We start from the raw sequence: 25,337 nt of genomic DNA, 5'->3' as shown, positions 1-25,337 counted from the left end.
TTCATGATTTGTTGAGAGAATGCACGCACTGCAGTGGTTTCCTTTTACCTTCCGATAAAATGAATTGTATCCACCATGAAACCAGAAAACATATAATTGGATTGAAACCATTCGATATCCAGCACTTGTCCAGTTCAAGGAGCAGAACTGAGGTTGAAAATTTTACTTTAAACATTAAGGCCTCTTTTATTATGGCAAAAGAGAATTAAGCAGGTCCCAAGTTCCATTGCACACTGCTCTGGGCTTCCTACAACCAACATGAAGCCAGACTCTGAGGACTTATGTGGCCTTCCAGAACGGTCCTCAGCGTAGACAGTGCATGTTAGTGTGTTTGCTCACTGACCTGTCCATCTTGCCCATATTACTTTTTCCCCTGCAGGAATTGAACGGCGTGAGAGGACGCTGGGAGGAGCTGTGACTGAGGCAGAATGCTGCATTAACGTATGCCCATCTCTGTCACAAAAGCAGCAAAGGGCACTTGAATTTGGTCCTAAAGTGACCTCTTGTGATTGATAAGCCAGAATTCCAGCAAGATGGGAGTTGGTTTGCAATCCCTCACACTGCCTCGCATCCTGCCGCTGTCACAATGATGTTCCTTTTTTTTCAGCAAGATGTCCATCACCAGCCATAAGCTCAAAAATGCCAGTCTTAATCAACTAGAACCCCCTTATTTTCAAATAAGTTCCACGGATTCTGTACAGTGAGTGGTGATTCTCTCCAGCAGCATCGTACTTAACGGGAGCACAAACCATTAATAAAAGATTAGAGGAAAAATGAAACCCCGATTTAAAATTCCAAACATATCTCAATCGACTGTCTGTATAAAAGGCAGCTTCCTAGGCAGGTGTTCATATGCAATTCTTTCCTACACATTAAATAACATCAGATGTGCACACTTTCCGATTGCTGTGCTGAGCAAAATGGCTGCATTTTCTTTTAAGATCAGAGAAGTAACGACATTTTGGAGTTTAAGATCCTTGATCACACTGGGGCCCAGCTGGAAGACTACAACATATCACCAAGTCCTCATTTAAACGGTCACAGACTTTCTTGTGAATTTTCCTTTCCCAGCATTGCTGATTGCCAAGACATTTGTGTGTAAATAGAAGATTTGCTAACTGGACAACTCCCCCTCTTGTGCCACAATCCTGTGTTTGTGACAACAGAACTGTTTCCATGGGGATGGTGACTTGTGATGTCACAAATAGTAGAGCAAATAAGGCAGGAGAAGGCTGTGGATATAGAAAACGTCTGAGTAGGGCAGCAACAATGAGAAAAGAGGCAGAAAAAACCATACGTTTTAATAAGATTTGGGTAAAATATAAGTGCAGCTTTTTTTAAAGTTCACCGGGATGTGCTAATGGCTCCCCCCCTCCACTCTTTGGACCACCACAAAAAACCTGGATGCTTTCCAGGGTCATAAGCACCAGTGTGTTTATTTATTAGGTCCCTTCCACCAATTCATCAGTACAGCCTTGTGCAGCAACATACACGTGGACATAAATCTCCCCCTTAAAGCCCGCTCTTCAGGGCAGGAGAAGGAAAGATCTCCTTATCCTAAGATCCTGTATCCCTGGGCCTTTGCCAGCCTTCTCATGCACTTCTTTCCTGTCTTTTAACTGTTCCCAGCTGATGGGTTGATTGCTCTCATTGGCTGGTCAGTCTCCTGCCTAATTAAGCCATGGAGCACCCATCTGCCAATTAAGTCCACTCCTGGAGAGAAATAGCTAGTAACTTAAGGATAGGGTGCTTGATCAGCTTCTCTTTCTTGATCCTTAAGTCAGTGGGTCCTGATTTTACAGCATATGCATGATATGTAATTAAGGACAGACCCTTCCAGTAACCAAGACAAAGCAATAAGAGGCAAGACTAGCATGAAAAACATAACTATTTAGTGGCTTCCAGAAAAGGGAACGCTAAATCAGACACTGCAGCTGCTTAGCACTTCTATAATGCTTTACATGTGCATACTTCAATGAATCCTCACAACACCCCAGTGTGTTAGATAAGCAAGTACTACTGTCCTCATTTAAAAACTAGGGAAAGTGAGATACCAGAAGGTAAGTGAACTCCTGTAAAGTGGCTCAGCAAATCACTGGCAGCAGTGGGACAAGAATTCAAGAATTGCTCTCTCTATCATCCTGTGCTTATTTCACTAGATCAGACTCTCTTTCATTTAAATACCCAGTTTTCAGAAGTGGCTTCTAAAATTAAATGGCACATTGTCACCCTCGCGAGTTTTTAAATAGAGGTAAACCTACAGCTAATAACAGCAAAAGGATTTGCACGTCCACATCAGTGATTCATGACAGGCCGTTTGCATATACAGCTACTGCAACCATGAAAGCAGCAAGATCTGAGCATGGTAGGTGTTAACTGTGCATATAGAGGTCTGTAAATCTAACTTTCTGTATAGGACAAATACTCTCAGAGCCTTTCGCTCTGATTCTCCACCCACTACAGAAGTTTTACACTGGTATAACTTCTGATTTATACCGGTGTAAATGAGTGGAGAATTGAACCCTTTGACTTCTGAGTCTCAGCCCAAAGCAAATTTTTATTGTCCGGGTTTATAATGGAAATGCTGACAGATACAGGCACTTAACTATATTGGCACGAAGCATGATGCTATTATAAAGATATGCTTTACTGTCAAGGTGTCTCATATAGATATTAAGGAAGTGATGCATTTCAATTTTCCACCTATAAACATGTATACGTTGGCAGTGGGAATGTATTTCCCAGATTAACATCATTGTTTCATTCTTTTGCTATATAATGTAAATAGCACAGTACTCAACATCTCTCATAGACCTCATACTCTGAACTGGATTGAGGCTCTTTCTGATTCTGACATACCAACCATAAATACTGCATCTCCTCTATTATACTAGTGCCCCATCCATTCAGTGTTCACTGTCCTGAACCCCACTGAAATTGTTAGATCTGCATGTCGAAAGATCACAGTATGGAAGTAAAAAGTTCTTTAATATCCTGGGACTGACACAGTTACAACTACACTACATTCATACATTTTGGTAGTGCAGGCATCTATTAGAGTGTCAAGGTGGGTGAGGTAATATCTTTTATTGAACCAACTTCTGTTGCTGAGAGACACAAGCTTTCGAGCCACACAGAGCTCTGCTCTCTCAGACAGAAGTTGGTCCAATAAAAGATATTACTTCACCCACCTTGTCACTCCAAAATGTTTGAAGTCCATTCAAGTGCAGTCTACATGTGGAACTTGGGCAGAATGACCTTTCTGCATCCAAAGAGCATGTCTTCAGTATAGTTAGCAGTCACTGTAAAATGCCACATTTATTTCAGCGTTGGATCAGGCACATGTTGCTTTTGCAGAGTGATTTCAATGGATGAGTTTTTGGATTATAAGATTCTATATTTGGTTTCTCTGTCAAGGAGAATATGTGTGTGCATGTCAAATGAATTTGTGTGAGAGAAAAATTATGGAAATATTTGTCTGGTCAAAAAATCAAAATGAGAATTTTTAGTTTTTAACAAAAACTTGATTTTCATTTTTCAGAAAACTTTTAATGAACATAGACAAGATCTTTTCTGTGCCCTTAACCTCTCTTTCTGGAGACCTTTAAGGCAGAGTGTCAGTTGTCTATGGAGTTGTCGTCTTGTTCTGTTCTGCTCATACTGATATTTGTCTACTGGAAAACAAATGCATCTGTTTTTAAATCCTATGTCTAGAGGATTCATTTTTTGAAGCATTTTGTGATCCCATATTTACAGATTTGCTGTATCCAGCTAATGAAGTAACTTTTTGGCCTTGGAAGAGTAAAATATTCATGCCATACTATACAGTTTCAACTATTTCTGTGCTGTTACTGAAACTGATCTGTCAGGTCTGTTTCTTTTGTCATGTCTGTTTGGATGTCACCTGTTTCCAGTAAACCTCTGAGCCCATGTTTTTTAAAAATTGGAGCCTTAATTTAGACTTCTTAGCCCATATTTAGGCTCCTAAAGAAGTATTCTGATTTTTCCAAAAGGGCTGAGCATCTAGCTGCTCCATTTGGAGTCAATAGTTAATCACTGGTATGGCCCATTAAATGCAAAGTGCACTATGATAGCTTCCTGCTGGTCCCTAGTGTAAATTCTGTATTATAGTGATTACCTGGTAGCAAAAGCTAGATGTGGAGCTTACAGAGTGAGTATCTTGTTTTCACATATTCATAACTTATTGGGGAAAAACTTAAATCAGTTTTGGGGTTATTATAATCTGTATTTGATTTCTCTTTCAAGGAGAATGTAGGTGTTCATGTCCAATTTGGAGCAAAACTCTTTTGGCCATGTTTGAAGGTGGAAACGAAACAGAGTTTTCTCATTTTTAAACTCATTAAATGGAACAAATTATTTCATTTCTCCCTTCCCCGACTTGGATAATTTGAGAATGGCTTGACTTTGCTATGTGCCCTAGCAATAGTCCGTATTGAGGAGAATGTCTGTCTGATTCAAAGACTAAACGTTCAGACTGGGGCCACACTCTTTAAAGAGTCAGTACATCTGAAAGAAGAATTGGACTGGCAGGGACTGGGCCCAGGGCTCTCCATCCCACCACACCCCCTGGAACTCTTCCTTTCCCCTCTCCCCATCCAACACAGGACCCATTCCAGAAGCCCCTTGTAGTTGGTAGTGTCTTCTGAGGATTGGAGTGGGTCAGAGGGGGGAATAGCATGCAATACTCCTCTTTCTAGGAGCTTTGGGGGCAGCTGACTGGCCCTCTTGCTGCATCCTTAATTGGCTGTCATGCTCATACATATAGCCAAACAAAAACCCTCCTTTGGAAATGTATTCGGGTGGAGCCCTGACATTTGGCAGCAGCAAGGTTATGAATACAGCTGTTAGTCCTGCTGCCGCTTTACTGCCCTTTGCCTCGGGCTGCGAATGAGAGGTGCCCAAGACGCACGGTGTTATTAAGGAATCTGCAGAACGTTCCATTCCACCTGGCTTTTCTGCCATGTTGCTTCAATGGTCTCAGAACAAATTATGTGGCAGCATAATTACCATTTCCTAGATAGTCCCCACACCCCGGTATTTCTGCTAGCTCTCCTGTCAAGCTGCACTCTGCTATTGTGATATGAGAGGGTGAAGCTTCAGAAACATAAATGTCCTTCAGTGCCCATTGGCAACCACACACTCAGTTCAGTTTACTAATGGGTAAACTGAGTTTCATGGAGGTTAAGTGATTTGTCTGTGGTCACACTACGTATCAGTAGGGCCTAAAACCTTGAAGTCCTGACTCCTATCTCTCCCACCATAACCACTAGACAACACTACTCCCACATAAGCAAATTAAAATGAAGAAGAGATTCAGAAACACACTGCAAATGTTGTAGTTCCAAGTTATCCCTTTCAAAAAATCTACCAAATATAATTTTCTCTTTTTTTTTTAAGCTACAGCACATATATCCACCATTTTGAGTATTAATCTTGAGGTCAGAATATGCCTTATGGGGATTTTTCTCTTAATGAAGTAACTTATGCTGCAGAAATGCCACAATATCCTTGCAATCTATATGCTTTTTGGACATAGCACTTGAAGTTTCAGCTCCTTCTCAAACATGTTGGTTGGAAAGATGCCGTTTTTAGAAGCTAGATATTTTTTATTGGATTTGATGGGGAAGTATAAATTGGGTTTGGAAAAGGGCTAAGCCGTCAAGCCCTCAATTCTCCCTATTAAGATTTTCCTTGCAACTTGGCCTTTTTTAAACTCCCATCTCGTGCATACTCTCTTCTAATCTGATACCTCAGCGTACATATCTAAACATGATCAGTGACAGTTTTAGCTGCGGGGTGAGACTTTCTGTGACAAGGGCAGTGAGCTCTGATTTGAGACCATTCATTGCAAGTGACTTCAGCTGTCTCTTCAAGTGACATCCAGCTACTTGAGGAACGAGGGATGACGAAAGTTCTTTGGACGGAAAACTTTCACTGACAAGAAGGTGACAGGTCCTTGCACAGCTGGTCTCTGATATGCCTTGGAAGAGGCCCACATAGTTACTAATTTAAGTTTAGCGGTGGCTGGAAGCATGGAGCAAACAAGTTCTTGTAGATTTGTAACTCATCTGCAGGAGTGACAGGAGATGGAGCTACACTTATGGCGATGGCATTGTTGTATAACATTTCCACTAGCCCATGTTTATTTAAAGAGAGAAGCCACATTGCAAGCAATTCCTGGATCTCATTAATGCTTCTTATCATGTAGCTGAACATGGTGTATTCTGTTAATTTCTTCATTTATTTAAAATGATAGTGACCATTTTTTTCTAATGGCCTGAGAAGTTATTGTAATGCTTTCCTCAGCCCCCGGGTGTTGGCTGTGCTATGCTTTTTTTGCCCTAAATTTCCCCACTGTGGCTTCCAACCATTCATTTCCATCAGAGGTAGAAAAAATGGGAACTCTAATATTTGGAAGGCTCCAAGTGGGTTGCTGGTGTTTTAAATGCTGTCATCTAACTCTGCTCCAACACTGCTTAAAATGCTGGCAAATGCCAGGGCACTGTGAGTATTAGTGCTTTCAACGCTGCTACTCCTGGTGAACTCTCAGTGGGAAAGAACCCCGGAATGCTAGATGGATGATAGAGTAGATGTTGATGTACAAAGAATGCACTCTCTTCAGGGGTTTGGGTGCTTGCTAACGCATGAGCAGCTGTGATTTCAGTGTGTTTGCTCTCATGTTAGTATGGGATTGGGAGCTAGAAACCTTTGAGTTCTAATGCCACCTCGGCTGCTGTGTGGCCACATGCAAATCACATAACCTTTCGTTTGCTGCAGTTTTGCCATCTGCAAAATGGGAATAATAATTACTGATCCGTATCTCATAGAGGCTGTAGAGAGTTTAATAAGCGAATGTTCATACAGCAACATGTAAACACGGGGGGTTATTTGAAAATGTTTTTTGAAAAAAAGTGTTGGGAGATTTCCACTGTGAAGTACCCAAACATAAGGAAGAACAGAAATATTTTATTCCTCCAAATGACAGATAAACACTGGAATGAGCTGTAATGACCGTTCAAAAATGTTAAGAATCATGTGAAAAGGACACTTCTGTCCAAACACAAACAAAGAGATATGGAGTGACTTGCAGCTGGTATTAGAGGAATAAATGAACAGTCGGGGGAAAGAGAGCCCAAGTGGGATGCATTGATTAAAAAGAAAATAATTGATATCACTTTAATAAAAAACAATTGGACAGATCCTCCACTGATCTTCAGTGGAGTTGTGACCATTTACACCAGCTAAGAGCTGACCCAGTATATGCACTAAAGTGTACGTAACCCAATCAAGACAGCCTCATCTCTGTTGTAGTCCCTTACCCTTTGTGTCCACCACTCTCGGCTTCCATGCTTACTTAAGAAAAGAATTTGTATTGTAAACAGTTGGTGTTTCTCAATGATCACATTGGGGCCTAATCCACAGCTTGTGTGAATTGGCCAAGCTCCATTGACTTCAGTGGAGTTATGCTAGTTTGCATCAGCTGATGATCTGGCCCTTGGTAAATAAACACAAACATTATTATACAAATATTATTATACAGAGCCAATCTAATTTATTTTTAATATCTTCTTGGTACCTCATTGAACATAACATTGTTGGAATAGAGCAGAAGGGAGAGGGGATAGTTAAATATTTATTAAGGATAACTGTGTATGTAAGACTCTTTCCATGGTTTAACATATGTGTATCTATTTTGTAATCATTTCCAGTCTAGCTGGATAGTTTTACCTAGATATAATGCCAAATAAAAGGTTTGCTATAGATATTTAAAAGCACCAAGCACTTACAGATATCTTGTTGACAGTTAAAAAAATGACATATCTATTATTTATGCCGAGCAGCCTGATAGGGCAACATTCCTCCTAACTCTTGCATGGTAAATGAGAAACGTGGAGCATGCTGTAGCTTGTAGAAGCAATCCTATTTGTTTAAAGGAACATCATGTCTTTTTCTGTAGCTTAATTCAGTAACAGTACATTGTAGGCTAAAACACTCTAGGTCAAACCTGAGTCAGTGACAAAACTCACATTGACTTCAATGGGATCAGGATTTGACTGTCTGAGTGTATGTATACAAGGTTTAGGTGCACACATGCATCCCATGGCTGATTTTTCAAATTTATTTCCAAGGCTCTCATTGGGGTACGGTGCTCAGCATTCTGAAACTCAGGCCTTTAAACTTTCAGTGATTGATATGCATGAGTTAATAAAACCTTTGAAAATGTTGCATATTTCTTTCCTCTAGCATTAAATTGAGCAGAATGTCCTGTAAGAGCCACATAATTGCAAGAGATGTTTGGTTTGTTTTTTTTTTTAAATCTGTTGTAGCTCTTTTTTGAATACGCATGGTAAACTGGATTTTTAATGAAATCAGAGTTATGGAGAGGAGATGAAATAAAGATGCCCTGTGTGGCGCCTGCTCTGCTTTTGATGCTTGTGCATCACCTTCCATTAATGATAAAATGAGTTCTGATAATGGGAGTTCCAAGCATCAAGGGAGTAAACTCCTTTAATTGTAAAAGAGGCAACAGAGAGTATATGATTTCAATACCTAGAAAGAGAATCTGACCTAAGTGAAAGGGCTCAGTCCTTTAGTCTTTAAGAGTTTTGCCTAAGTGAGGATTTTACGACTGGGCTTTAGATGGTTTTCTAGCTGCCCTGATATTGCCTTAGGTTGTTCACTTGGTGACTCTTCTGTTTTCGTGTTTGCCCTGTGTAAATCTGAGATTTTTAGTTTAATGTAACTAACAGAAATGTTTAGCAGTGAAATGCATTCACTTCAACAGTCCAATGTAGGCACAAGTGTAAGATCTGTGGCATATCCTTAGAAGACACTAATCGTATGAGTGGGGAAGAAGTACATGCCCTCCAAAAGGAGTGAGTATCACATACAAGGATTTGTTTGCATAATTCTGCCTATGACTATACTCATTTTACTGAATGTCACAGTACGGATGCTTGGAGCTAGACTGTTATCTCAGTTGCACAGGCCAGTACTGGAACTCCATCACTCCCACGCAGCTACACTGGATATTCACCATGATCAGAATCTGGCTCTTGACTTAATACAAATTTTAAAATAGATTTAAATATCATTTTAGTTAGTTTTTTTTAAATGTAAACATTCTTCCTAGACTAGTCAAGAACTGCTCAGATGTCTTTCTCCAACGATAGCAATAAATCCCCACAGTGCTTTTGTGTAAGGTATTGAAAATATGTCACTGCTGTTAAACATCCTGAGCAAAACTATATCCAACCCCAGTGCGTTTGTGCCAGAGAGAAGGCGGTCAAAGAGCCTCCCTGCCCCTTGTATAAGAGTAGGGACACTCCCTATGGACGTTCATCTAAATGCAGAGAGAACTTGTCTTGTATGTTTGTAGTTCTAGACCTCCCCACCCCATGAGCCATGGCCCAAACCATTCACAAAGGGCTGTTAGCAGGACTGGCCCAGCTTTGGTGAAAATATATGCTGCACCCTCTGTAAGAGCAGGACAGCAGAGTCACTTTGGTCTCTAGAGATGTTGAGCCAACCTCAATCACAATGACTTCAAGAGCTCTTGTGCTTCCACCCTAGTGACTGGGGTAGTTGCCAACATTGGATACCGTGTAATGGCTTCCTATCTCTGTGAAAGGCTGGTGTTCTCTTCGTGTCCGAGAGCTGCAGCTGACCTCAGCACAGGCACTCAAGCTGGAGCCCTGTTCGTAGAGTGAACAAAAGGGCATCCTCTGTGAGGAGTCCACAGCTTTGGAATTTATTCCCCACCCATGGTCTGAAATAGCCTGGCAGTGTTGATCTTCAGGGCACTTTTCAAAACTCCTCTTTTTTTTTCCTTCCCCAGGAAGTTGAAAATGAGGGGAAATGATAAGTGTCAGGAATTGCCAGCAGAGGAGGCACATGGGGGGATTTAAATTGTCTGTCTCACTGGTGGTGGGTTATATTGAATTCTCCTGCTGCACATAAGGTATTTTTGTGATGCCTTTGTAAGTTACAAGGGCATCTATAGCATAAGGGTTGGTGCCCTTTTTAGTATTGGCATAAATCTGAATAAAGGAAGAACTGAGCCTAAAATAGTGCATGTGTAGTATTAAAAGAAGCAACTTTCAGAAAGTGCTTTCTAGTAAGTATTCTTTATTTTCCCTTTTTTCTGTCCTCAAGGGTGTTCCCCGAGCTTCTTATTCCCAATGCCTCTACTCTTCTTCTTCTCCTTTCTCAGTTAGGGATAAAATCTTCTCGTCTGCTTGCAGAGGTCTCCTCTCTCTGTTGTTGTCCTCGAAACCAACCTTCACGATCCTTTGTGATGCTTGTGTGTAGCATGGCCTCTCTTGGACATGCAGTTCCACGAGCATCGTTTACTAGCGTCATATTTGGAAATGCACTCTGGCCATCTACATGAAGGGGAATGGTATGTGAGCAAGGAAGAGGAGTTAGGTCTTTGATTTGAGGCATTGTTTCCTATGTCACAGAACAGAGGGAAACTAGCTTTCTGAAATGCACATGCACTACACCATGCAGTATTGGAAGAAGGAATTCTCAGGATGAGGTTAGAAATTTCTGGGGTCTGTCTAAATACCACAGGGCTGGTTGCTATAGTCTCCTAAGTAGGTTTTCAGGCATGAGATTGGAGTGAACAAAGTACCTCCACACCCTTGCCTAGGTCGATCAAAGACCTGTCACAGTTGTAATCCCTGTGGCTTGCAGGAGCTTGGGGACTGTCGCACCCTGAGGAGGAGTAGGGCCGTAGTCCCACACCAGCCTGCAGAGCAGACTGGCTGTATCAAGTAGAGCAAACTGCACTGGACTAAAGGAATGGGGCAGGCTGCCTAGCTCCCTATGCACGGGGATGGGCGGGGAGAGATTTGTGCTCGCTGAGCAATGGGCCACTTCAAAGGCTAAAAGTCTCACAGTTTAACCTACCTTTAGTTTTGTTCATGGCTACGCGTTTTTGTGCTATAGGAGTGAAGTGACTGAGGGTTCTCGTTCACACCCTTTTCATAGACGTCTTCAGTAGAACGGCCTTTCCTACTTGACAAGTAATTCTCAAGAAACATGAACGCTTCCCACGCTGAATAGATTAAGAAGCTCCAAGATATTTTGGATCAATTGTCCAGAGACTTTTAAAGGGACAAGAAAATATCCAAATTCTTTGTACCATTTTCAACTGAAGAAGCTGAGGCTGGAGTTGACTTTCTTGCCATGCCCTGGTGCACTCTAGATTCAGGGCCAGATTCTCAGCGGGTGTAAATTGGCATAGCTCCATCGGTGTTAGTGGAGCCATGCTGTTTGTCTCTATCTGAGCATCAGGCCTGAGTTTGAAGTATAAGTAACCAAACTGAGTCATGTATTCAAATCTGTCCTAGGACTTGCTGTTTAGAATGCTCATTTTTTCCGTAGTTGAAACTTCCCATCAATTTGGAAGCCATCTGTCCAGTCTGAGAGCTCTGTGTAAAGTCATTAATCTCCACACACATGAATTTCATGTTCTCAACTCTTTTGGGGCTTGGCGTTACCTGCCAAAATGGCCAGAACCCAATTTATATTTTTCCCCCTCTGAGCCTGTGTGGCGTCATATGAGCAAGACACATGAAGATCCTGAGGTGTAAATAAATCCACAAAGATAAATATCAAACTTTGAGATGCTATTCCATTTTACTGAATGTTTATTTGAACTTCACACACAGCATCCAGTTAGATAATTTGCCCACAAGGCAAGTTTGATTTCATTTTTCACCATGTTCTGCTACTTGGGATTATTTATTCACTGCAACAGAGCCACAGACTTGCCTGATTTGTTATGAGTGTGCTGTAAGGATGGAAATTGCAGTATTATATTTAATGCAAAACTTTGGAGTGAGGAGCAATGAATTATTATCACACAGCACATCATGTTATAGCATGGGGCGACGGTCTGATAGAAAAGCACAATTGTGGAGGTAAGAAGAGACTTTTCCCTGTAGAAATATCTTTACCCTCTGGTCACTTTTGTTTGTGCTAGAATAACCTCCCACCCCTATTACAATTTTTTTTTTTTTGAAATATACTCCTAAAAAAATGGAAGGGATCTATAGTTAATTTAATTTCCTGGACATACATATATTAACAAATTGGAAAAATGAGTAATTACTCCCATCCACTCACATGCTTTTTTTCAGACTTCTTAATTCTAACTTGACTACTATTGATATAATAGATGTATCTTATACTTAGGAATTCAATTTGCCTGAATGTGTTTGAGATAAGAAAAAGAGAACTAACTTGGTGCATTAATTTACTTGTAATACATCTTGAAGGGCTCTGTCAGAGGGTTTCTGTTCACTTACACCTTAACATATTTTAAGTTAAACTGCCTAGTAAAAATTTAGCAAAGTTAACTGCAGCCAAAGAAAACATCTGCTTTGGACATGACTTACTTTATTTTCTAGCAGGAGGGCTCCATATATCAGTGCCCTGCCTTGTCTAATTTCATTAATAAGATCTTGTGTCCATCCTGTGGCAGTTTAATAGCCATTATTTGTGGCCTCCATCAAATAAAGCATTGACCATAAATCCAACTTCACGTAAATGAATATATAAATGTCAATCTGCATTATTGTATAATATTTATTATTTTAATTAAATGAAACTGTGACATTTGTTAAATCACAAGTTACTTGTTAATGGCAATGAATGCCAAAAATGCTTATTTTATGCAAATAATTATTAGATGTTTTTTAATGTTGTTGTGGTATGTTACCAGAATTAAGGACCTCAGTGGAGGACAAAATGTTATGTGCTCCTTTATGGAATGCAGACTATGTTAGTAATGCCAATAATGACATGCATTGCAAAAAATAGCAAAGAGCAAATGTGGAAGGTGAATGCACCAGTACTGCATTTGGAGTTTTTCTTCAGCACTTCATAGTACAGTATTTATGTTATTAGAGCCAAATTCTGCTTCTATTTGCACTGGAGTAACTCCAACAATTGAAACAGAGTTATTCTGGATTGATACGGATGGAATTCAGACTTCTTTTTTTTCATTATGAAGGTACCAAAGTTTGTAGTTTCATTATATGCTTTCTAAAAATTGAAGTATTGGAGAAAAAATAAAGAAAATACATACATTTTAAAATATTGAAGACTGGTCCACTGTAATCTTATCCCAAAGATAGAAATCCATTATAAATTAGTGACTGTTTTTATTTACTGTCCTTTGTTATTGCATTCGTTATGGTTTTTAATATTCATTAGAGAAAATGCATCATATTTGCAACTTGTATTTGAGAAAATATTGATAACTACTAAATCTTTCATGATCTTGATTCTGGCAAAGTTCCTTATTCTGGCAGACCTCCCATGGAAGTAAGGAGTGCAGAAGGTTTTGTTTTTTTTGGGGGGGGAGGGTGTGTGTGTGTGTGTGTGTGTGTGTGTGTGTGTGTGTGTGTGTGTGTGTGTGTGTGTGTGTGTGTGTGTGTGTGTGTGTGTGTGTGTGTGACATTTCTTGGGTTGCAAAGAGTAGATGTTATCAAAACTGAATTTATAACAGACTTTCTGGGGTTGAGACCAGCCCCCATATGTCAAAGAAAGGTCACCCACCTTCTTCACAGTAAAAGTATACTGTATTTACAACAGAAATTTTGGATGAAGAAGAGCTTTAATTGTATTTAGGAACCAGCATAGTTAAGTTATTTCTATTTTTTTAATAACAGAAAATATGGACCCTCTTCTTGCTGATAAAGAAGTCGGTGGCAAAACTCCAATTAACTTCAGTTGGAGGAAGACTGGGTCCTAAAATAGTAAAGAAAGTAAATCAAGGTAAAAGGAGCTTATATCTTTCTATACAGAAACTTCATTTTTACCTGTATTTTTGCAATGAGGGTCTGATCCGGTTCCCATTAAAATCAAGGGAAAGTCACACATTGACTTCAGTGGGAGTTGGATTAGCCCTTAAGGTAATGAGATGCTGTATTCAAAGTAATTTCAAAATCTGTTTACCACTGATCTGCCCTTTGCTTTCCAAATCCCTCAGATAACATTCTATATCTCTATGGGAAAAGCCCTCTAAATATTTTTCACATTGGGCCTTAAAGATTTTTTTAACATAAAACTGCTTCCTCTCAGAATTTTGGTTTAATTTTGAATTGGGACGTGTAAGTCTATAAATGTTTATAAAGTAGTAGTAGCAAAGCGAGGCATGGAGTTCATTCTGCCAATGAGTTGTATTGCTCATCTTTACCTCTGTTCCACTACAGAGAAGAAGATAGAGGATCTTGAAGTTTATCCTTTTGGTCAGTACTGACCATGCATATTCATGACAACTTCTAAGCATTTGCTAAATACTATCCAATAAATATAAATGACCTGTATTAGATGACAAAGGTAAAATATATTAAATAAAAGGAAACAAATTTAGGCCACTACTAGTGTGTATTTATTTATGTATTAAGTTTTTTTTATGTATTAAGTTTTTTTTCCCTCCCTCCATCATGAAATTGCAGGTGAGTGCTTCCCCCCCCAAATTTAGAAACTGAATGTTTGTAGAGCTGAATGAAGCAAATAACCTTTTGAAATCTGTACCCACTTTTGAATTAGCTGTTTTATTTCAATGTATTTTTTTCCCCAAATGCTTGACTTCTAAAAGCAATTTCTTCTAGTGTCTCTCTGTAGCTATGTAACTGTGTACATATGACATCATAGCTTCTATTCTGTATTTTCTTTTGAAATGACTGTAACTTATTTCAATGAGGTACTCTCTTAATTTCCTCTTTAATAAAACAACCAACCTCTAGTTGTATCGATTTATAGTATTTTCTTTCAAAGTTTTCAGCGGCTAAAATCCAATAGTCTTTGGACTCCCCTCCTCAGTTTTGTATCTTCTGCATATTTCACATTATTCTATATTAGTCATCCTGAATATGAAAGTTAACAATGTATATCTTCGTGCTAGTCCCCTTAGTACTCCGCTCATTATTTACTTCAGAGATGAACCTGCATTCCCTTACACCTCTGAAATCAACAAAAGGTTTGGGTGCACAAGGAATGCAGAGGAAGGACCTTCATCTCAAATTGCTACCCTTCACTTTTGTCTTTAGTATCTGCCATGGCTCTATGTCCACATAGGTGCCTTGTCTGGATGCCATGTTACTGATGGTCCTGCAGCCCTCCTTCACTTAGAACTCTTGCTGATTTCCAGGAGAATGCCATGCTTAGAGCCACTGCAGTATTTGCTCCTTTGTTCTGGATCTAAAGCTGTTTTGTGTGGATCTAAATATATTGTTAATTCAATTTAAATCCGCTTCCTGCACCAGCCTTTTTTCACATTAAAATATTTGATCATGTTTCCCAAGTGTGATCATCCTTTTGTGACATCATGTTGATTGTTGACATTTAAACAAGCTCTTTCGGATGTTCTCCCAATCTGTCTTTGATTACTTGTGGGTTCTCCACTACAGTATGTCAAATTTTCATGTCTGTAATTTCCTGGAACTGCTGTAGACGTCATGAGTTTAAAATCCATTGTCGATGTTACATTAGTTTCTCTAGCCCTCTATTACATACCTTTTTAAATGACTTTCAAATACAATTTGTAAAGGATTCCCTAAATGGTTAACCTTTTCTTCCAGAAATTCTTGGGTGGAATCTGCTTGGTCCTGAAATTTTATCAGTTTTCAGACATTCCAATTTCTTGATTCCTTGTTCTAGCATGATCATCATTTCCTTCAGTATTTCTTTTACTTCCCCAGGGAAATTTAATATGAATTCTGACATGTGTTCCCTATCCTCTTTGCTGAAGAGTGAGGCAAAGAATTCATTCCGTTTTGCAGTGGTCTGTCAATAAATTATCTTTGCTGACTCTTAAGGTATTACTTTTCCTCCACTATTGGCATCTTGTTTGTGTCTACAGTCAAAGCCATATTTATCCTCCCTATCATCTCATGACATCTTCTTTGGATGTTCCTCTGTTCTGCATCAGTGGCTTGGGGATTGATCCATTGATTGAGATGCTGAGCATCTCCTATGAAAAGATGAGTGTCTTCAGATTCCGTTGATACCTCACAGGTTCACACTGTACAGCAAGAGAGTCAGGGAATCTAGCCTCCTGGCTTATATTTCCACAGTGCCAATGATTTGCTCAGTGACAATGGGCAAATCACTTAATCTCACAGTTTATTGGCTGTAAAATAATGATCACTGCTTTTGCTGGGGGGCTGAATCTTGCCTGACTTCCTTACACATGAGGTCTCAAGGGTATTATGAAGTTTCATTTATTAATGTTTGGAAAGTGCCCTGAGATCTTTGGATAAAAATCCTTGCAGAATCATATTTAGCATTTCACAGCACAGTACAGACCATAGGTAATCCTTACAGTGCTCCTGTGAGACAGAATTAACTGTTACTACAATTATTATCCTCACTTTACTGGTTGGAGCCGGGGAGAGATTAATAGCCTAATCCTGCTCCTGTTGAAATGAATGGAAGTACTGCCATTAACTTCTGTCGGAGCAGGATTAAGCTTTCTCTGACATGCCAAAGTACAATTTGAACTCAGGAATTCCTGGATCCCAAACCAGGCTCAATCCCGTAAACCTCTCTTTTTTTCATATATGCAACATATTAGAATTACTTGTCGTATTAGTCGCATGCTTTTACATGATTCTGTGATATTTCCAGTTTTCCCTATGCACAATACCTAATGTTTTGTTTACCTTTCTTTTACTTTTTTCATACTGTCTTATTTCTTCACTCCCAGTATATTTACTTTCTGATGCTGATACTTAACCCTACAGTATATTCCACAGAGATAAGCACTGTAGAAATACCATAGATGGATAGATTGTCAGTATAAGCAGTGTTATTCTTGAACCGTCCAACAAATCAGCATCATAAAAAGAATGAACAACTTTTTTTAAGCCTTAAAAAATGAAACCCAAATCAAAAGAGGTGTCTTTTAAAGACTGCCCTATACACAGGACCCCCACATGAGGGGGCATTAGTCAGTGTTCAGTTCCGTTTACTTCAAAGAGACTTCTTGTGGAATAAGGAACTACTCAGGGTGAGCAACGTTAATGTAATCTGGCACTTAATCAGTTTGTAAGTAGCTAGTGTAATTGTGAGGTGAGAGAATTTCAGTAGACTATCTGAAGATTCACTTAATGAAGTAAACTAAAGAGCTTTCAAAGAGGGGGAGAGAGCTGGCCATAGCTTGTGTGGTCTGTTTGCCTCTGTTCATTGCAGAGTCTTTGGGAGACCTTCTCCAACATCCCCTCCATGCAATGCAAACAAATACATTTGGATGGAAGCCAGGCTGCTTGCTTTGCTTTAGGATCGTACTGGCCAGTTACGCCTCTGACTGTAGTAATATTAGACTAATTAAAGGCTAGTCGTATCAATAGAGCCATATTTTCAAGTAACTTGCTTGCCTGGAACAGCTATTATTGAACATTAAAGGCAAAATCAATTTTATACAGATAAATAGAGCTGCGTGGTAATGTGGCTATGACCTTTGAAGTGACAATCTGACATTAATTTTTAAAGATCATATATTCACATATGCTGTCTTTGTAGGGCAAATAACTTGGCTGGAAGTAAGTCTATGCATTCTGAGAATGCATTTACAGTTTAACATGCTGTTACAAATGTACGGAGGCTCCCTCTCTCTCCTAATTTTTTTTTTTTCACCAGCTTGACAGTTTTTCAAACATATTCACTGTCAGCCCTAACAACCTGTCAACAACTGCCATTATGTGAAAATAGCAAAGACTTGCTGGAGCACTGTGAAAAGTGACAGACATGCCACAAGGATAAGTTCCTCAGAAACAGAGGGCTAAAACTTTTGAAAGGTGCTCAAGCCCTTCCAAGTCAAAATGAACAGTCAGATATCTGAAAAAACCATACCCTTGTCACATCGGATATCTATTTCTTTTCACCACAGATTGAGGTGTATGTGAAAGAATAAAACATAGATTAGGACAAACTGGGCAATTTACTGGAGTTTGTGCAGTTTTCCTTACCGTGAAGAGTGTATGTGGTGAGCCAAATTTATCCCTGGTGTAACTCCACTCCTTGTGTGGCCAGCACAAGTCCAGTGAAACCAAAGGAATGGATGCAAGGGTGGAACAGTCACAACCTTTTCCGTATTGTACAGCTTAATCAGATTACTTTGTTCGTCTGTCTATTACTTTCTGCTAAGGTTTCCATAATAGAGACTGATCCTGCAAAGTGCTGAGCATCTTCTGGAATAGATTCTCCTCTAGTGTGCACTGGTGCAATGCAGGAGTCATTCCACTGATGTCAATGCATTTATACTGATTTAAAATAGGTGCACGTGAGCAGAACGCTGTGAGGCTGAGTTCCTGTTGAAGTCAAGATGCAGGATCAGGCTAATGGGTGAAATAAATAAGGCTTGTGTAGAATTGGAACTTGCCCATTCTGTGCTGTTCAAACGGCACTTGTCCATACTGTGCTGGAAGAAGATACATCAGGTGAAATCCTGTCCCCACTGAAGTCAATGGAGTCTTGCCATTAACTTCACTGGGGCCAGATTCTTTCTGAAAAGGGGACAGATAATACTGTTTAGGAAAAGATAGTGTCCAAATCTTTTTGTAATGTCCATTAAAAACAACTGCTGATGATGACTAAGCTGGCTACCTGGAGATTTTCCAACTCACTTTTCTCTATCAGTTCTTTAATTGTTACCTGTTTCTTTAAACACGTTGTTCTTGTGTTTGAATGTCATTGCCAGTGGACAGCAATTTAAGATTTTACTCCACAGTGCTTGTATTCATAGCTGATTGGCATAACCGATGGATTCCCAAACAGAGTCCACTTTACATATCCTTGTTTATAATCTCTTATGGCTTTTAGCAGAATGGTTGTAGGCTGGACTTAATTAGAAAATGTATGTGCAGTTAGTGCTGAAATGTGACCCAGGGTGCCTAGGTGCTGGAGCAATGTTATATCCTAGACCAGGGGTGTCAAACTCGCTGATGGTGATGAGCCAAATTCACATAACATGCCCTTCATGGGAGCCATGCAACACCCGCCGTCGAAAAATTCGGGCTATCTTCCATTTTCGGCGGTGCAGCATGGGCCCTTTTTGGCGGCAGGATTTCGCAGGGGACCCTGTTGCCGCTTTTAGGGATTTCTGTGGAGGATGGTATTGCCGCTTAAAGACTCTCTTAAAGTAGGCCCTCCGCCAACAAATGTCTTAGAGGGACAATGCCATACGCAGAGAAACTTTCGGCGGCAGCACGACTCACTGAAACACTGGCCGAACGCGGGCCAGATCGAAAAGGTTCGCGGGCCAAATGTGGCCTGCGGGCCGTATGTTTGACACCCCTGTCCTAGACATTCTCCTTTCCTGTCATTTACCATCAGACCTTTGGGAACGTTGTCTACCTTGATTTATGCATTGACTATAATGGTAGTTCTGAATGTCAACCCCAGTACACTGAGATGAGACTCCAGTAAGCCCTTTCATGTTGTTTTCATGTAATGTTGAGTACATGTGGTAACATTTAAGGTTTTTTTTTCTTTTTCTTTTTTTTCCCCCTTGTATTATACACTGGGTACAGAGTATATAGAAAAGAGGACATGCGTGCCTATAAAAGAAGTCATTGACATGGGTTTTCAGTACTGTATGTAAAATTACAGATCAATAATTATAGTTTAGTGGAGAAGAAAAAGGATAATTTCTGTGTGTTTTTACCATATAAAGAAATATCTTCAATAATAAATGAAATAGATGTCTACTTTGGGCAAACTATAAGCCTAGGAGCTTCAGGCACTTATAGTCTGATTTGATGAGGTATCAAGCAGCCTCAGCTCTCACGGTCTCTCAGCAAAAGGTTGGCATCTTGTTGGTTTGGTCTTTTGGTTCAGGCACTGGTTTGGAAGTCAGGTGCTCTGGTTCAATTCCTGGCTCTGTCACAAGCTTCCTGTGTGACCTTGGGCAAGTCTCCTCATCTCTCTGTGCCCCAGATCTCCAGCTCTGAAGCAGGGATAACAATGTTTCCTTATTTCACAGGGGTATTGTGAGGATAAATACTTTGGAGGTGTTGGGATAATACAATAATGGGACCATGTAGGTCCTAGCCAATCGGATAGAAATGTTGGTAGAACACTGTGCCTGGGCATCTCAGAAAATCTGGCAGTAGAGACCCACAGCAGAACTCTTTCATTGTGATTCCCTGGCCAAAGCTACTTGGAGTGTGTTATGGAGCTAGAAACTAGGGGGCCTGGTCAGCATAAGTCCAACCCCCAATGGTGTGTATGCATGGTACCCATCTCCTTTCACCCCTTGTATAGATTACTACTTCTACAGGCTGGCATGGGAACGGGTAGCAAGCAGAAATGGTAAGCCAGTAACACTGGCTTTGCTGTTTATAAGACCAGAGTTGTTCCATAGATGTTTCTGTTCATTTTTAAATTCAAGCTCATTTTCTTTGCTTTAAAAAAAAAAATCCAAAAAATGTTTTGTGACACAAACTTAGAACAAACGTTCTAAAATGCATTCTCTAATAATTATCCAATAAACAATTGATTTTGCCTGTTATCAAACACTATCGAACAGAAGCCACTCATTTAATGATAATGATTTCTTTTAACTTCCTCCCACTAAAGGATACTTAGCTCCCCACTGACATTAGGTTTCTGGTTATTTCATACGCTCTCAGATGTTTTGTAATGCTTGTTGAGTACAGAAGAGAGCACCTGTTTCTCAAACTGCTCAGAATAACTTAAATGTGCTTTTTGTTTTAATGTCTGTCTTATTTTTCACTTTCTTCATTTTTCTTTCAGTTCCCAGTTACAAAAATGAAAGAGTAGTATTCATAGGACATTTTTTCATGCTGATTTTCTTTAGCGTGAAAAAAGCAGAGGTCTCCACTGATATTATTTCCATCATTTAATCTCTTTTTGTACAAATGGAGTTGAATATAATTCCTTGGTTTCATACTTGTAACACATTATGTTCAATCTGTACACACTGTCCTCTTATTTACCCACCAGATGCTTTCATTTTTTCGGATCAATGAGTTCCAACTGAAAAGGCATTGGTTTAAAGTTCCCCAGTTGCTAGCTGATCTAATGGTCAATCTCTGGCAAGCTAATCTCAGGTCCCAGCTGACTTTTAATCAAAGCCTGATTGGTGTTTATCAAACTGACTTTAGATTGTGGCATCCTGTGGCAAAATCCTACTAATGCTCGAAAACAGGTTTGAGCTGGGCACCTGATCCTGCGTTGCAAAAGATTTATCTTTTGTATTTTCGCACAGCCGCACCATTGCTGTTATTAAGGGGATTGTTCAGGTAATACAGTTAGCTAAGTTGGTGTCTGTATGTTGTTAAGGTGAGGACTGCCCAGGCACTCTGGGAATGTTGTTCAATACACGTGGGAGTATGTAAGATTATAAATTATAGAAGGAAAACACTAAAAAACTTCGATAAAACATCCTGCCTTGAGTGTCTGGGACAGAGAACATGAGCCTTTCACTATTTTCAGGAAGCATAAGAAGTCATCAGGAAGGCAAATTGCTTATATCATTTCTTGTTTTTACTTCTACCATTGTAGGGCAGGATCCCCATTCAATACTACTACCTGAGGGCAAAGCCTCACCAGTTCAAGATGGAATCCCTGTTCATGAAAGCACTTAAGCACATGCTTAACTTAAAGTTAAAGCACATGTTTAAGTCCTTTCTTGAGTCAGACCCCCAATCCCGTTGTTACTGTACTGAGACACATGGGAGGTGGGGAGTGAGGAATGACAGGAATCATCTATGGGTGCTGAGAAGGATGGCTTATGGTACCGGGGGGATAGCTCTCATGATGCACTTTGCTGCATCTTTAGAGTCAGTTTCCACTCATATTAAATAGTAGCTTATGCCACAGGAAAGCTCATTGAAATCAACAGGAATAATTGCAAAGTAAAATGCTTCTGAATGTGACTAAAGGGTGGCAGAATCTGGTTATTAAATAGGAGCAGCTTGCACCTGCTAGCGCCTATATTAGCCAAAGGCAGTTTTTAGGTAGAGATATTCTCCTTTACATTTTAGCCTATATTTGCCTTTTGCCTGTACCTATCTACATCTGAGGAGGTTTTTCCAGCATAACTATACCCCGCCCCCATCCATATGTCCCTTCATTGCAATTTGTCTTTTTCTAAACCTCTTTGTGAGTCTAGAGTTCAAGCGACAAGCACTGCTTGTCTGCCTCAGCCACCATGTTTTGACATCAAGTGTACTTGATCTGGGGCTGGTAGTTTGCTTCAAACATTGTTCCTATGAATGGGTCTGGCAGTCGGGAAACTGCAGAAAAAAGTGCATGAACAGTGGTTCTTGTGTTCTGTCTTCAAAACAGATCTATTATTGTGTCCCTGCTGGCTGTTTTGAAGAGTCTTGACTTTGAGGCCAGAGAGAAATCATTATCCAATTCTCATTCATTTAAAGCTGAGGCCAATGGTCTCATAAGTGATCACTCGGATTATCTTGTATGAACCTTCCACACACATGGGCTTGTGTTTCATGTATCGCATGTAAGGCAACGTTTCCAATTTTTAAACAGAAAGTTCCGTGCATCGGTGAATACACACAGTGGCCTGTGTGTGATCTATGTATTACTAGTTAACACTTGATTATGAATCACAGCTATTTCTTTTTTCTCTTGACATCCTTCGGTTTGTGACATGCTCTGCTGTCATTTTCCTATTCTTATTTCATTACTGTGTTACCATTGTCATTTTCTCATTGACATTATCATGGACAGGTATTCAGCCAGCTTTTGTCCTAAGTCATAGAGCTTAAACTTGGAAATTGAACTGTGCTGACTTTCTTTTTTTCGATAAGAATGGCAGTCTCTGAGTGTTCATTTTTAATATATGCAGCTGGTCTTTCAATAATTCTTATCTTCCCTTTGTAAAGAATTTTGAGATCGATGGAAGAAAAGCATTACATAGGAGCTAATTTGTCATCCCCCTTTTATATTGGGGAAACTGAGGTATAGAGAGTTGGAGTGTCTTGCCCAAAATCACGAGAGGTCAGTAATTGAACTGAGCACAGAACTATAAAGGGCAGGTGCATAACGTCACCCATCATGCGTAGGGACCTCACTGGAGAAGGTTGTGCATGCCCACAGTACAATCTCTCTGATGGTTTTCTTGGGTAAGTGAGGTCTGTGCTATTTGTACTCAGGAATTAGCTTGTGGGTAAATCTAGCACCCCATCCCAAGGAGTATGTGCTCCATATTGTTGAGATTGCTCAGTTTTTACACTTGACCCGAGGGTATTCCTGGTCAGCCTGCCCTCATTTACTACTAATAGAAATTTGCAGGGCTAGCTATTTGGATAACACCATCCACAGTGGGTCGCCAACTGACTAATCCTTCACTTTGTGTTGTCAACTGTTATGTAAGCTGCGAAATGGCTGCCATGTTTTACCCTAGAAGTAGCTACATTTGAGCAGTGCGGTATAATTTCTATATCACCATGTTAAATTTAGAAGGTGCTATGATCCTTCTGGGTAACTCTATCATAATGATAATTGACTTAGCCAGTGCTTAATACTTTCAGAGCTGTACAGATAGATAAATAAGTAATCCTAGGAGTACCATTGTGCTGCAGCTGCTATAGATGAGTATTTTACAGATGGGGAAACTGAGGCACAGAGCTATTAAGTGACTGGTTCAGAGAACCAGCATCAGAGGTAGGATTAGAATGTAGGAATTCCTCACTGCTAGTTCTATCCTCTTCTAGACCCACTAGAAACTGCTACTTCTAAATGAAAACAGGTGATCATTAAGTTCAGCAAAATAGTTGGAAAGTATATAGCTTCTGGGATTTAAATGGAGAGGTACAGTAGTAGAGGTTATAGCAACACACAGTTTGAATGGACAGTCAGGGCAAAGGGTAAAACCAGAGTGCTGGTAGGAAAGGATGAGGAGGAAGGGTTGTGGTAATGTTACTCCAGTGCAGCATCACACCAGCAGCACAGAGATTTATGGAGCATATTTGAAAGGGACAAGTGGGCATGATGGATGGGGTAAGTCAGTAGCAATTGGTGAAATTGCACCTTTCTGTCATAGTCTATCACCAACGTCCTCTCCCTGCAGTTGGAGTGTTTCCCAGTTGCAGTTAGGGGGAGTGAACAGTGGTCACTTCCCCTCTCCTTTGGATACTGGATCAGGTAAGCAGCTGAAGAATTCAACCATGTTACCTGAATCATCCCAGGTAAAGGGAAGAACTCAATTCCTGTAACTCTCAGTAATTTAAACCATTATTATTTAGGAGCAACTACAAAAGTCTGGAGATTCTTGGAAACAATGGATTAATCATTTATTCGACTTATAGATGAACTGATTAAAACTGTGCAAACCACAATAAACCAGAAGAGACAACTGAGAAAAATATAAATCAGGAACTGGAGGCATAATTATTATCGGTAGTGATAGCAGTATTAAAGAAGTTTGTAGAGACCCTGACTGAGCTTGGGGCACTATGGTGCTAGGTGCTGTATAAACACCTACCGAGAGATGGTGTCTACAAAATGTTTACTATCAAAATAGACAAACAGATGAAGGGTGGGAGGAGAAACAGAGGCACAGTAACTTCCCCAAGATCACACTGCAGGTCAGTGGCAGATCCAGGAATAGAACACAGGACTTGCAGACCAATGCCCAATCCATTAGACTTTGCTGCCATCCCAAATAGAGGTATACGCATGTACAGTATAGATATTATACAGAGCTACAGCATGTGCCTGCAGGTAATGATTGAAATAGCAGAGCATGAAGTAAACCCCTAGATCCCAACACCCCCAAGTTTGTGCTGGTTCAGATTCAGAACGGAATGTTATGGCTCAGGCCCATTTAGGATCATGACTATGTTCAGAATAATGTTCATCTGTGTATCTAGGGTTTTATACTGCCACCCATCACCGTATTATCTGAGTGCCTTCCATGTGAAATCAATAGCGATAGTGAAGTCCATAGAGGATTTCACTGAGTCTCTGATACTTCTTGGTTTAAAAAAAAAAATAAACAAGACAGAGTCCAGGCCCAAAGGACCTTGTTGTCTAACTCAGCTCAGTGTGATACATAGGAATGATAAGATAACAGTTCAAGTGTAGCTGGTTGGGGAGTGAAGGCTTTTGTGAAGAAAAGGAAGGGAGACTTTGATGGAGGAAAGCGAAGGTCACTTGGTTCACAGGGCCTGGGAGTCCATTGCAAATGTTGGGGCCGCACCTCAAAGGAGGTAATGCAGAGGCTGTGTGCATTCCATTCTAATCTTTGCTGCTGCATGTGAAGATGATTAATAATTCTACAGAATGATTGCCTGGGTTTTTAATAT

The sequence above is a fragment of the Emydura macquarii genome, unplaced genomic scaffold (genome assembly GCF_026122565.2).
Source record: "Emydura macquarii macquarii isolate MOO-44397 ecotype Brisbane River unplaced genomic scaffold, CSIRO-AGI_Emac_v2 contig_561, whole genome shotgun sequence".
In the NCBI taxonomy this organism is placed as follows: domain Eukaryota; kingdom Metazoa; phylum Chordata; order Testudines; family Chelidae; genus Emydura; species Emydura macquarii.
The sequence above is the reverse complement of the archived record's forward strand: the minus strand, read 5'-3'. Positions refer to the sequence as shown.